Genomic DNA, 14225 nt, shown 5'->3' with positions numbered 1-14225 from the left:
ATTCTTAAATGATCTTAGGAAGTTAAAAAGGAAAACAGTTAGTTCAGGGCCAACTGGCCAGCATTAAATTTCAGTATTTGCCAATTATGTGATTAAAATTGTATCAGGTGTATTAGAATTGTGAACTGGAAATATCTTTTTAGGAAAAAGAGTTACAGATTTGTTTGGGGTATGTTTGCAAGAGAAACACAGTTTTTGGCTTCAATCTACCACTTCAGTATACTCCCTACCCCCCAAACATGCCAGTGCAGCTGCATTATCCAGCTTTTGGCATTGATTGTAGGCAGGATGCAGTTGTTTATATAGTGCCTAGTAGTGTGGTTAGGCCTGCTTCTAGGTGGCACAAGTTTGGCAAATGGTTAACTGAAGCACAGGGCAGTGGCGCAGCCAGCATCATAACTTGAGTCTGTTGGTACCACAGTGGAACACTGTTGCACTGAGCATAATTACACCTCTAGTTAGCTGCCTTAATAGTGATGCACTGGTTATGGCTTCCATCTTGTAATGGCAGTGTTTGACAGTGGTGTGTGTGGGACACATCTGTGTTTCGCCACGCATGGTGTGCTCAACCTGTGTATACCGCTGAGAAGCCCTGTCTGTAGGTATGGTCAGTGCCTGAAAACACTGCACAAAAAACATATTGTTGATGTCTGAATAGTTTTCACAGTTCTCGACTCATTTGTTGACTTGCATAAGAGGTGTCTGAAGGAAATGCAGATGTGTTTGAGAACCTTGGAGTGAATAATTGCTATATTTCCTAAGCGCTAGTTCCAAGTAAATTCATCACCCTGTCAATCATGGTATTGTACATGTTTGCTTGTGGTTCTATCCAGTATGATTAAAAATAGTTGTGCTACTGCGGTATCAGTAAATTGTTGTTCATTTTAGTTCCATATTCCCAGAGCATTCTCATTATGTGTCAAACTTCTATAGGGTTTCTTAACTCCCACAACTCTAAACAGTAGTATTGACAGAGCTGTTCTTCACACCTTCTGGTTTGCTTGAAAATGCAACATTTGCCCACTCTTAGCCATACTACTTTCCTAGTCATGTACTTCTGTATCCATGGATTGTCCACTGTCTATATTATGTGCTGTCTGCATACTGTCTGTGTCACTGTTGAAGTAACATTTCATAATTACAATAAAAACATTTTTTAAAAACAAAATATTTGCCCACTCTTTTTCAAACTTTTCTCGGGGGAGAACACTCCTGAAACCCCCGTAGGTGGTTCAAGCTCGCTCACTCGCCACAGTGAAGTACGACAATTGTTTTACACCTCGAACTTTCAAATGTCACCAGCCGCCACTGGAGATGTTTCTGGTCACCAGAACCATCTTCATTTGGGAACTATTAGATTATATTGTTGGGTTAGGCATTTTGTTAAAACTCAACTTTTCTTTTCAACAGCATTCAATACTCGGTCTTATTTTCTGCGATTGACAATGTTTTATTTGTGGAATACAGCACCATGACCATCAAGAGTCAAAATAAAAATATTGAATAATCTCTACAATGTGCACTATAGACGGCTCAACCACTCAATGACTCACTTACAGACTCATCTACTAATTCAGAAAAGGTCTGAATAGCCCCAGAGTAAAATGCTAAACTGAGCAGGAAAAGGCTTCACTGGATACACTGAAACACCTACAGATTTATGAAATTTGAAGTAATCGGTATACAATTAGACACACATTTTATTTGTTGTATGTGTTGCGAGGGTAAGTTTATTCCATTGGTCTATAAATGTGTTTGGTCATTTTTTTTAAACGGAGAGCTTGTTTCTATGTCACAAAACATGGCAGAGAATCTGCCAAAAACTCCACATTAGGTTGAAACAAATTCTGACAATCGTTAATCTAGACTCTCTTCGATGCACACTCACATCATAGAAGAAGATGTATTTTTAATTCACTCAATGTATTTTTAGAAATATAATAGGCTGTACTTACGGATCATGATTCAGTTGATACTGGTTGATGAAAACACTTGTATCTTTGGGGATGAAGTAACCATTCAAATTAACGTCTGAAGTTGTACTGAAACAATAAAAAATACTACATCAATATGGGTAAGAACATTAACACTGTTTTACTTTCAAATTGTCTCGAGCAGAATATTGATCATCAGAAAAGAAGGAAACATTTTCCCATAAAATATTTTAGGTGCCACAAAAACGTAAGTAATTTTTTTTCAACTGCTATTCAGATTTAGCTTTGCAGAATACGTTATGATCAAGAACATCATGCACAAAAAGATGACAAAACAATATTGTGGCCACTTTTCTGTTATCTATCGTTTGACCTTAATTCTCAATGAAAACTAAAAGTTGCAAGATCATGCAATATATTTCCTGTTTTACAACAGACAGGTACTATATTGGTAGCAACTTATATATTGTTATATATCATTGGATCCACCAGTTACCTAAGTGACATGTGGTGTATGCTATCAGCTTTAGCTACTTCTGCAACACAAATCAGAATCCCCCATCCCCCTTGCTATCCTCCAATGCCTATTGATTAGCCTTTCCTTCACATAGAGAGAAAGATGATATGTTATGTGAATTTGTAGAGCACAGCTAATAACTCATGAGGGAGTCCAGGCACTCAGTAGGGCAGGCCTGATGGGGGGGGAGGAGACCATGCCTATTTTGTCTGGATGAGCCAAGTCTCGAGGTTCATTTGGAAGTCCATGGGGGAGGGGAAGGTTCTGAGGTGTTTCGGGAGGTTGTTCGAGTTCTTGGCTTCGAGGTATGAGAAAGAGCGTCCTCCACTTCTCGTCTTCTTGACGCGAGGCACATGTGCTCTTACCTGGGAAACAGATCGAAGGTGTCTGGTGGGTTGGTAGATGTTGAGGTGGTGGTTGAGGAAAGAGGGACTGGTGCTGTGGAGGGCTTTGTAGGCATGGGTGAGTAGCTTGAACTTGCATCTTTCCTGGACTGGGACCCAGCGGAGACTGTGGGTGTGGAGAGATGTGGTTATTTTGCAGGATGCTAAGGATGAGTCCGGCGACGGCGTTCTAGGTGGTTTGGAGTCGGCGTAGGATATGAGGTGGGATTCCGATGTAGAGGATGTTTCTGTAATCAAGTCTACTTGTGATAAGAGCCTGGGTGACTGTTTGTCTGGTGTTCAGTGGGATCCACTTAAAAATCTTGCATAGCATTTACAGGTTGTGGAAGCATGATGAAGAGACGGTGTGGATCATTGAGAAGTTGGTCTCCAGGATGATCCTGAGGTTCTTTGCACGGTCCGCAGGGGTGGGGGGGCAAATTCAGTGTGCCACCAGGAGGTGTCGCAGAGGGAATGGTTGTTGCTGAAGATTAGGACTTTGGTTTTGTCTGTGTTTAGCTGAAGGAAGTTGTTTTTCATCCAAGCATGCTGTTTGCGAAGTTTGATTTGGCAGTTCTGGTTGAGCCGGTAAGGGAAAGGATCTTATCTAGGCATATCTAGGCTTCCGTGCTGATATCATGATATAGAAAGGAGGAGGGCAATGCACCTATACAACCCTCCTTTAAACAAATCATATATCACATACAAGTAGGGTGTTTGCAAAGAAGATCACAGACACATGGAGACTATCACGTTGTAAATTACCAGACGGGTTATCCGTTATCACTAAATTCAGTGGGGGTCAAATTACACACATAATAGTGTTATGCTTCATCATCGGCAACCTCTCCCCACCCTGGTAAGATGGTACTACCAGGGCGAACTCGACCTCCATGACGACTTGGCGGTTGGAGGGAGCTCTGACAAAAAGCTTACTGGACAGGACTGGATCCATAAAGTTCCTTCGTTATCACCTTTATTTGTGAGGACTTTGAGTAGGACTAAAACACTTAGCTCGGCAAGTAGGGAGAGTGCAATGGCTCAAACTCGTCTGCTAGTCACCAACATGTTTCTGCCTTCAATAATTTGCCAAACTGGTCTTGGGCATTAGTCAGGACTCAAGGATCCCTACAAAAATAGCCACTAGGCTCAGTTTATCTTTTCTGGTAATGCAGGTGCCTCACCGAACAACATAATCACCCAAGTGAGTTCTACCTGTGTTTTTTACCATATGATTCTCATGGAAAACTCTATACTTAAGGGGATGCCTGTAGGCTGGTCAGGGAGGGGGTCGTCTCCTTTGTAGTCACACTTGCATCAAAAAGTTCCCCACTCCAATGAACTTAATTGTTTCCACTCCATGCCGCTGGTTTAATGAGCACTGGTTATGCCATTGGGGTCAGGTTTTTGCACAAGCAGTACAGAGTGCATGTATTTATTGAGAACCAGTCATGCCCTTTGGTAAAACTTTTTGGGAGAAAGTTTTGTTTGTACTATAGAGGTTGCATATGTTTGAACACTGCATATTGAACATTGCATATTGAACATGGGAGCACAATACTGAGACACATTTGTTGGTGTTTTTCAAAATGTTTAGTAGTGTACATTTATAACACGTGGGTTTACTCTGATTTTACATTGTAGATACCCCTGAGGAAGTGCAGCGCTTGCACTAAAAGCATTGGGAATAAATTCTCCACATTGGATTGTACGTAATTTTGAACCTCTTTGTATCACATGAGTAAAGTCTGGCAGGCACTTGAAATTTAGTGGATAATGGATACAATAACATTTTCAAATGCGCTGATCACTTTTTTACTGATGAAACAAATGTGATTAAAAATGGACGGAATGTTTGAACTTCATTGGATGGTTTTGAAGAAATCAAAACCTTCTCAGGGGTTTCACTGATACACCTGGTCCTTTTAAACCAACAGCAAAGAAGAGATTGGCACAGAAGCTGTAATATAAAAGACATCTTTTTTATTAACCTCAGAAGAGGGAGATTTCGTCACAACAGTAATCTCAAATCACTGTAGGAGGCATTCTAAGGAGTACAGAGAACAGGGGCCTTATATACCCACACAGGGACTCAAAAGAAGGCGGTACAAGTACACATGAGAAGAGTTACTCACATAGATGGTCATACTGAAAATGAACAGTCAACAAGTAGGAGGAGTAATAAGTTGCTGACATCAGTTCGAACAGCCTGACAGTTCTATACTAGGAGCAGGTGCATTCTACTAGCTAGGCCCTTCTGAGCATGTGCAAGACTCTGGAAGAGGGAAACAGCAAATGGCCCGCACATAGCTACTTAAAATGGCTGCCAAAAACAAAATGGCTTTCAGCTCATGCTAACAGATTCCTATAATCTTTAACAGATGGTCCTTTTAGCATGAGCTAAAGAGATTTCCCATTATCCAGTAGGAACACAGAAAATATTTTCACATTACTTTTCATAAATTTAACAATATCCTAATTCATTGCTAGGTGGGCATTTCTCATTCTAAATATTGTTAAGCGGGTATATATAAGGTATAAGCAGGAGTACAAAGGGAACAGAGCATTGGGTCATACAGATAGCAGGAGAGAGTAATGACTATTATCACAAACAGAATTATTAACTTTCTAGTCCTAAGCAAATCCTAGAACCATCCAGCAAAAACATTTTCAAGGCTCCTATGTATTTCAGTGACCATCCATTTCAACTTCAGAATAGCCAACAGCACATATCTAATAAAAACATTTTCACTAGACTTTTCCAGTGTTTCCTTTATAAGGGCTAGAGTATCAATCATTATAATCAAGGAAAGGGTAAAGTAACATTTGTCAACTGCTCAGATGAACTTTTCTCTTGCAGAATAAACATTATTCCTAATGCAAATATTAAAGCAATCAGACATTTTATTACAAAAATAATCCTGGATCCAGGGGACCAGGAGGACCACACAGGGCCATGAGAATTAGGACGAAGAGCTGCAAAGGGCTGCTCCTCCTCAAAAATGGGGTACATTTTACCAAAAAAGAAAAAGTCTTTGGGAAATTAAAGCCGCTGTACAACCAGCCAGAGGGGAGTCTTTTCCCTGTGTCCATTTGAACCTCACAGGCAGGCTCCTGTTGTTCCCACGGTGGAGCTGCACAACTCGCAACTCAGGAATCATGGCCCAGTTTCAAGGGAAAAGTTTCTTCTTTCAGGATAGGGCAGACACCCACCAGGTCAAATGCTCTCAGCGATCCTGTCCATTGTCTCAGGCAGGGCACCAGTTTTCTTCACTTCAATCTAACAGGCACCAGAGACACAGCACCTGTACCCTGAACTCAAGTCCTTCCCTAACTCCTGTATTGCTCTGCTAGCACACTGCTCTTTCGTTGGGGCCACACATTGCATCCAGTGTGCCCAGGTATCTCTTGACCAACAAAGGTGAAGACTTCACAGCCAGCATTCAGGAGCGTGATGCTGAAGTGCCTGAAGCAACCCTTGTTTCAAAGGGGGTCCCCTCAAGCAAAAACTTTCTTGCCGTTCTGGTCGGTCTGTGACTCTCTCAGCTGGGCATCAAAAATGTGATCCACGATTTCTCCTTTCTGATTTGTGACCCCGTCTTTCACCCAAGACAGTGGCAGGGGTACACAATTCACATCCCAGTGCTTCTGGCCTTCTATCTTCACTGAGGTCCTAGTTGCCAGCAATGCCTGTGCTGGTTACCTTCACCTTGACTTCAAGCTGGACTGGTGCTGACTCCCCAAGCTGGATCTGATGTCCGCGCCCCTCTGGCAATGGTTGTAAGGCAGCAAATATCTATTGGTGGACAGAACAAAAGGTCTTTAGACAAGGCACAGAAATAATCTATCAACAGAGAGGATAGTCTCAGAATACTTCCTAGTCTTGGGACGCCCCTTATATTAGCAAGGCACCCAAGAACCACTTTAATCTATGTGAGAGTAAAAAAAAACAACAGCCTGTACCTATTGGCAAGTATAAAAGGAACTCTTTGGTGAACTAACAAGAGTAATACGTCACCCAATTCCAAGCAACCAAGGAAGTCTGTGTTCATTTACTAAATTCTGAGGAAAAGAGAAAAAACAATACAGTTATACTCCAAATCCTTACATCTGTGTATTCCTATATTATTCATCTGAAGACCCTCAAGAAAAAAGGAAATGTTCTACACTTTTACTCATAGACTTTGCATTACTTGTACAGGACTGCAGACACTTCTAAAATGATTTCTCTTAATAAAAGCACCTACATTGTATGCTTAGGACCATGCTCTCATGATATAGGAGCAACAGGAAAATCTAAAACTGCTAATTTAACAGGGATTCCTATTACATAAAGAACTAAAAACTTCAACATATTGGGTACATTTTCTCCAGCAGAACATATTGTGACAAATAAACTCCTATAAAACGATATTTTCCTCAAAAATGTTTGCTAAGGATCACATTGGCATCTTCCCTGCATTCTACTTTTCACAATCCAAACTATGCAACATCAGCTATAGTAAGGACTGTCAGTTTATTTACACAGACTAGCTAATAAAAACTAGCAATGCCCTTGCAAAACTGTATATAGCATGAGAATAACATAAACAATAATGGTGTTATCGTCCTGAGAATTTTAGAAAAAAAACTACCTACAGCTAGTTCCCCTTAAAGATCAAATAAGGGAACAGCAATCTAGACTACTCATCCTTTCATAATCTCATCAGACAGGATGGGCAGTAACATAGCATATTTATTTATTCATTTTATTAATGCTAACAATGTTTAAAACAGTATTACTGAATAGCCAATTAAATGTCTCATGGCTATTTCACAGACAGTTTAGACAGGCTAAAAAAAAGTGAGAAAAAGAGAGAGAAAACATAAATTTGCCTACCCTTAACTTGTAGAGGAGCTAGCCTCCTTCCCCCATTTTGACAGTAGGAAACCTGTAACAGTTTCACTTCTGTCAAAACTATCAACCCCTATTCGTAGCAACTGGGCATAAACAAACTCTGAGGAGGTAAATAGCACATTGAACTAGCTAAGAACATGAATAACCAACCACCAATTCCTTTAGAAAATGTACAAGTGTAAAATGAGGGTGCATGAATTCAAACTAAATCCCATTGCTTCCTTAATTCAGCCCTAAAAGCATTAGTGCTATATATATGGCAGAGCCATTCTCTTAATCAGAGCTCACATACACCATTATATTTCCCTCTGTTCATATGAGTACACAAAAACTTGCGTTTGCCCCAAAAAAAGTAAGCAAAACCTCTCTTTCTTTCCCTGCCCTGCCATTTCGTCGTTCAAAACATTTCAAATGTCGAAGTGTCAAAGCAAACCTGGTTCTGAGCCCTGCTAGGCTTCTAAATGTAGAACTTCGACCTTTAACCTATTCGCAGCTATTCCATCTTGTGTGCAAGGTTTTCATGCGGTTCTCCCAATTCAAAGTGACCCTGGAGACTGAGAGCTCAACACCAAACCCACGCCATTCCTGTCTACCAGCAATTCAGAGGTAAGCTTAATAACTTTTACCAGTTTTTTGTACATATTTATATTTGTAAGCAGTGTGCTAAGTTCTTGTCTAGCAGTATAGATGTCAGCTATTCATTCTATACTTACATATGTGCATCTACTGGAGCCAAGGCAGTTTAAAAGCTGCTCTGATTGGAATAACCTCATTTAAATAGTGAATTTTACCCAATTTCGACTTTGATGTTTGGGGCACTTAAAAATGAATATCCTACAATGTTTTTGCATAATAATCATCCCCAGAATGTCCTCTACATATCCCAGAGATGGGGGATCAGAAATGTATAATGTATACCCTTATAAAAATGAGTTTTGTACGCCGGGGTAAAGTGACATTTCACATGTAAGTTGCCCCCTATTGCTGTATAGCACGGCTTAAATTTAATTTTGATGATAGGAGTTCACAATATCATTATTAGGCATTATAAATATTAAAAAACGAATTTAATGCACCTATCTTTAATAACATTTTTTTAATATAATTAAAATATATATATTTTTTTAATAAATCCAATCATTTTGATGAGTTTACATATGAAAGGCAAGCTGCATCCCTTGCCTATCATATTTAAACGCATGCATTCATAACCCTAAGCACAGAAGCCTAACTTGAAACATGAAAGTCTGCGCCACTTTTAAAGGACAGTCATTATTATTTAACATCAAAACCACTGATATCCTTATTTAAAAAGGCATTAAGAAAAGAAATCCCTACCGTCAATCTGTTCTCTGTTATCAAAAATAATTAAACTATATTTCTAACTTTTAAAACAGCAGTCTGAAATGCAGGGTTCTACACCGTGTGTTTTTCACTGACTTATGATTTAGTGGACTTCAGCATTCTTTCTTTCTGTGGCCTGGAGTCAGAAATAGCCATGTGCTGACACAGCTGCTTGAGATGAACAGGTGTCGAATTCACACGCCTTTCAAGCCAGCCTTTCTAGCCAGCACAAATCTGTTGTTCTGTAATGTGTGTTTAGTTCAGCAACAACCAACTCACTCAGATAATGTGAATGCCTTTTAATACCTAATACATAAGGATAAATGCTGTGACATTGGGTATCTTAATTATTTATTGCAAAACACACAATTTCGTTTTTGAAGCTTTTTTTTTTATTCCTATTCAATGGGAATTCTAGCATCATGGCAATTTGCACACATGTATAGTGTCTTACTCTGTCAATTTTAATGATAGCGTGCAGCTATTTAGCATAAATTATATAATTAATTGCTGGATTATTTTATAATATATTTTTTATGTTAATGAAATTTTGCATAACAGAATGATGAAAAAAAACCACATTGAGCTCATTCCAGAAATTTTCAGAACGGGAGTCATATACTCAGAACACACAAAACAGTGCGCTTAAGGCTAGCCATTCTTGCACCAAGAGCGCAATCGCTACTTACTCACACAAGTACCACTAATGACAAAAAACAGACATTTAAACATACATTTAACCCACAGATTAACACTTAGGACAGAAACAAAAGACAGCTCACAGACTGTATTTAAACCAAACCATTTGTAAATACTAGTTGTAAGTCATATTCACTAGATTTGGCTGGCAGAACACCAGGAAAAAAACGCTCTGCATATCACCACTTATGAATGTTACTAAGTGCACAGACCAAGATCCTTTCTATCTACATATTTAGTTCCTTGGGGTACTAGTCACCAAGGAAGAAATACGTTTTTATACCTAAACCTAGTTAGGTATCCCCTCCAGGGGAGCCGGCTAATTCTATACAAGTTCCAAAATAGTACCTCTAAGAAATCAACACATTCTACGATGAGTGCTAAGAACAGGCATGCCAAGAATATTGCAGCATATACAATATTATACACAAAGTAGCACTTAACTCAAAGTGTGCCGTTCAAGTTTACAAAAGTTTCTCATTACCTGCCTACATAAATTGCATTTTATGAATTTCTCACATTCCCATCACATATTGGCCAATTTCCATTTCCATATCACTATATATCACTTTATCTCTTTGTATCACGTTATCACTTTATCACTTTGTATCACTGTATCACGTTATATTGCTCTATATCACTTTTTATGTCTCACTTTATATCTCACGTTATATCACTTTATATCTCACTGTTATATCACGTTAAATCTCACGTTTATCTGTGCAGCCGGCGCACTTCTCTCACTATCTCACAAATGACCTTACCTAGCATAGGTCTACAGATTCTAACTGCCAAGTTCTGAGTGACCATACGGTCGTTTTTAGAATACTCACGCCAAAAATGTTCTCGGTCAGGAGTGGTAAGCAGTTGGAGGAGTCAAATCAGGAAGACCAGAAATATACTGGGCTGCAGAGACAGAATCTCAGTTTAGAGCACCTTCTTACTAGAGTCCTGTTCTCTCCTCCTCAGTAGATTTCTTTCTCCCATCAAGACCGCTCCCTTGGATAGCCACTTCTCTGATGAGCCTCACAGAGGGCACCAATTGAAGAAATCAACACCTTCTCAGGGGTTTCACTGATACACCTGGTCCCTTTAAACCAACAGCAAAGAAGAGATTGGCACAGAAGCTGCAATATAAGAGACATCTTTTTTATTAACCTTAGAAGAGGGAGATTGTGTCACAACAGTAATCTCAAATCACTGTAGGAGGCATTCTAAGGAGTACAGAGAACAGGGGCCTTATATATCCACACAGGGGCTCAAAAGAAAGCGGTACAAGTACACATGAGAACATAGATGGTCATACTGAAAATGCACAGTCAACAAGTAGAAGGAATAATAAGTTGCTGACATCAGTTAGAACAGCCTGACAGTTCTATACTATGAGCAGGTGCATTCCACTAGCTAGGCCCTTCTGAGCATGTCCAAGACTCTGGAAGAGGGAAACAGCAAATGGCCAGCACAAAGCTAACTAAAATGGCTGCCAAGTACAAAATGACTTTCAGCTCATGCTAACAGATTCCTGTAATCTTTAACAGTTTACATATAATTCAGCTGTACATCCTAGTTTGGGGTGCCTGACGAGGCTCCAGCTTTTTGGGACCTACATTAACGCACATGGACAGAGCTCGTTCCAGGATAGCATGCACCTATTACTTCCTTGGCAATTGAAACCACATTGAAGAATATCATATGATGGTGTGCATTCTACCATTTCAGATACTTACTGCTCTTCACCATTCGGCACATACAACTGTGAGCTCACATTGGGTATTCATTTTTTCTTTTTCAGAAAACCTTACTTTAGAAAAGTGTGATTACACATAACTTATTTGTTATTCAAACTATGGAGAACACTGGTAAAAATCCATTTTGAGGATACTTAATTTTGCTAGTGCCAATTAATGTATCAATTAAAAAACACACCGACAGCTCCTTTAGGTCCCAAGTAGTCCTTCCCTGTTATAAAACAACCATTTTATTTTGTCTTATCCTAAGCGCGGGGCATTCTTTTTACTCTTTTTACCCTTCTTCAGGAGATCTTTATTCAACGTCACTTTTTCATGGTGGAATACAAAATTTCTTTGACTCACAAAGTCACACGGTGATCCTTTCCTTGGTAACAACACCCTATTTTTAAAAAAATATATGTAGTAATAATACTTTTATGACAAAATGGTTTAATGTTTTTTGTTTCAGATATCCTTGAAAAAGTCAAAGGCTTGCATGCCTTTACAGGGTGAAACACATGTTGGCTATAACGTACATAACAACGTAATTTTGGAACAATAATAAAAACATTGAACAAAGACCACACTTTTGCATGGACAGTATCCTTTCAAATGAAAATAAAATCTTTGGAGGACACACTCATTTTCTCTTTGCATTGCCCAGTTTTGAAGCAACTTCTTCAGAAAACTATTACCAAAAAGCATTGTGACATTACTAGGTTCTCATTTTTTATCTACTTCCAAGCCTTTACCGGGGTTTATGCTTGGGCTCTAGGTTCCATTTCTCCTTTTGTTTTTTAAATTGCTTTTAATTTGGGTCTCTGCTACCTTAAGACTCAAACCTCAAGGAGACAACTATAAGATATGCTTTTCCAGACTTTCTTCAGTTGGTACCCACTAGTCAGGTGAACTGAAAATGGTCAGTAAAAAGACACCGAACAGAGGCATGTTTAGAATACCCACCTTACCTTGCACTCCAACTGCAGCTGTCCCATGACCACCTACCCGGCCCTTTATTGTTTAAGCTCCCCCACTGGTCAGAGCAACATTTAGCAATACAAAATTGTGTGATATAGGACACTGTCCTACACTGTGGATTCAATATTGCCTTACTAGGGTACACCAATCAAACTAGGAACACATTTATGGGCCTCTCTTTTTTTGTAAACCGATAATTAAGATTTGTTCTGTCTGTGTTTGTACTACTCATTGTTATACTTTTTAAGATCCTGACTACTATTTTGTTTCTGTACGTCAGGGCATCAGTCTTAAGATGCACACCACAAGGTTAAGTTATTTTATATAAGAATGTCATAGGGCTGCTATGCATTTTTTTAATTTACACACTTTTTGTTTTGGACCCAGAAGGCCCTATGAATTGGAAAGTAATTTTAAAATATGACACTGTAATCAAATGCAAGATCTTAATTTCTGAAAAATATATTGGCTCTGTGAACCAAATACTTGTGGCACACCTTTGTGGAATCACATCCTTTTTATTCAAAATTTTCAATACATTTTCAAAGAATATTAGCAAAAACATCATATCTAATATATATTATTCCAAATATCCTTAGTTTCTCAAGCAGCCCCTCACAGATTTTTGGGCAAGAGGTCCCTTCTTAAAGAGCTATGAATTGTATTTAATAAACAAATATTGAGTAATCTTCAAAAATCAGATCAAACTTGATAGCCTAATAATACCTTATGTTACCTAGTTCCAATGAAATAAGTTTCACTTGACTTATGCCACTGCCTCAGCTTTCTTTTCAGGCTTGTACAACCTCCTGACTGGAAAGAAAATGGTTTTGATAGCGTAGGGCACAATATTTTCATCATGTTTAATATCATTTTTGTCTATCGTTTAAAACCAATAGCCTTTACAGAAGTTTGCAGGGTAGGCTGTCTATTCATGGTATTAATCATATGACGTCACATACTTGCACGTGTAACTGTGCAACATGGTAGCCATCTATTAAGAAATGTCTTGATACCGTAAACTTTTGATCCCCTATCTGAATGTTCTATTTATGTTCAACGTTCTTCATTTTCAGGAGTCTTGAGGTCTGCCAAGACTTCAAGGGCATATTGAAAACATTGAATAAAAAGGATGTTATTCCACAAATGTGTGCCAGAAATATTTCTCATATTAGAGGGTAAGGATGCCCATATGATGGTGAAGTTGCTGCTATCAGGAAGGTGATTTGTATAGTTGGATTGCTGTGTTGAAGATAGTGGTTATTTCACCAATTTTAGTTGTGCATCCTCCTAGAGACACTACCATATAATTAAGGGCTCAGTTTCTGGCACTTGTGGCCCAGTACCCCCAATCCAAATCAGTCTTTCTTGCAACTGTCCGGTAGGTTTCCTCTGAAAGCAAATATCATAACATGACTCCAGTCGAGTGAGCTCCACTGGCTCTCCCATTCACTTCAGAATTCAATTCAAAATCAGATGTCTCACCCATCCATCTCAAGTCCCCTCCCTTTCTTACCTCACAGCTCTCCTTATCAGTAGGGATGGACAATGAATTCCACTCCTCTGATGAAGTTGGTGGAGTTGTGGTAATGCGGACTTCAAGCCAAACTCCGCCAATGACCGCTTGGTAGGGGTGGGCGGAATTTGCATAGTCGCGCTACGCAAACCTCAGAGAAATGGTAAAAAATCGCCGCGAGCACGCAAAAGTTCCGTGAACATGCGGAATTGCTTGTTCCGACCATT

The 14225-nt window shown here is 39.2% G+C and overlaps 1 pseudogene across 1 annotated transcript in view; it reads right to left on the bottom strand.

Annotated features, from left to right (window-relative positions):
* LOC146866028 (cytochrome P450 1A1-like) overlaps window positions 1-14225 on the bottom strand; it is a 111844-nt pseudogene that overhangs the window by 29527 nt on the left and 68092 nt on the right. Inside the window, exon 5 of the transcript XR_014976750.1 lies at window positions 1956-2042. The product of XR_014976750.1 is annotated as a cytochrome P450 1A1-like (transcript). The remainder of the gene's footprint in view (window positions 1-1955; window positions 2043-14225) is intronic.

Source organism: Triturus cristatus, chromosome 2_1 (genome assembly GCF_964204655.1).
Source record: "Triturus cristatus chromosome 2_1, aTriCri1.1, whole genome shotgun sequence".
NCBI lineage: Eukaryota > Metazoa > Chordata > Amphibia > Caudata > Salamandridae > Triturus > Triturus cristatus.
The sequence above is the reverse complement of the archived record's forward strand: the minus strand, read 5'-3'. Positions and strand labels throughout refer to the sequence as shown.